The sequence below is a fragment of the Mandrillus leucophaeus genome, unplaced genomic scaffold (assembly GCF_000951045.1).
Source record: "Mandrillus leucophaeus isolate KB7577 unplaced genomic scaffold, Mleu.le_1.0 Scaffold537, whole genome shotgun sequence".
NCBI classification, from domain to species: Eukaryota; Metazoa; Chordata; class Mammalia; order Primates; family Cercopithecidae; genus Mandrillus; species Mandrillus leucophaeus.
The window spans coordinates 1,240,834-1,241,624 of record NW_012105775.1 but is presented as its reverse complement, the minus strand read 5'-3'; the positions used below and the strand labels follow the sequence as shown (position 1 = coordinate 1,241,624).

At 62.5% G+C, this 791-nt stretch overlaps 1 protein-coding gene across 1 annotated transcript in view; it reads left to right on the top strand.

The window, feature by feature from the left end:
- Positions 1 to 286: 286 nt before the first annotated feature.
- The window catches only part of SIPA1L2 (signal-induced proliferation-associated 1 like 2), a 241,689-nt gene continuing 241,184 nt past the window's right edge, over positions 287 to 791 (top strand). Inside the window, exon 1 of the mRNA XM_011997316.1 lies at positions 287 to 548. The gene's annotated coding sequence lies outside the window, so the exon portion shown is untranslated. The remainder of the gene's footprint in view (positions 549 to 791) is intronic.

The window sequence follows — 791 nt, the reverse complement described above, 5'->3', positions numbered from 1 at the left end:
TGGGCTGAGCGCTGCCTGGAGGGCAGGGAGGAAGGGCTGAGCGGACCGGGCTGGCCTGCGGGTGCCTGGAACTGCTGGTCTCTCCGTTTTACCCGGCTCCTAAAGGTATCTTAGCAGCATTTCCTGCACGCTGGCACCCCCTGTCCTCCTAAGATTTTACTGCCTGCGTGTTTCTCTGTGCTTCCCCATCCTCCCACCCACCGGGCCCGGGGCGCCCTCCGGGGGCCGGCACACAGCAGGGTCTCGCTTCCTCGCGCTGTCTTCTTCATATGGGATCACTTCGAGATGCGGCCGTTTGGGCGTTCGCGGGGCCTCGGCGATTCTGTGGCGTCCTGGACTGTGTATGTAGCCCCAGCGGCCGAGGCTCAGGGATCCGAACGCCCGGCCGCCGCGTCTGTCCCAAGTTGGGCGACAGGAGGGCCGAGTGGGGTCGCGCCTGCGCCAGAGGAAGGCTCAGAACCAGACTCAGGGTTTTTAACTTATTCCTCAGAGGGACGAAAGCGAGTACCGGCGAGGACGGCGACAGCTCTCTATAAGCCTGGGTCCAGGTAGGCTGCTCGCCCCTCGAGCTCGCCCAGCGCCGCTCATGCTGCGCTCCACAGCCCCCTCCCCAAGAAAGGCGTTCGGGCCCCTCCCGGACGCGCCGCTCCCGCGCGCCGCGGGGCCTGGGAACAGCGCACCAGATGTGTATAAGAGAAAACCTTGGAACAGGGTAGACAGTTGGTATGTCTTTGAACTCCAGCTCTCTTTACACTTAGAGAAAAATAGGTAAGAGTGATGTTGGAATTATT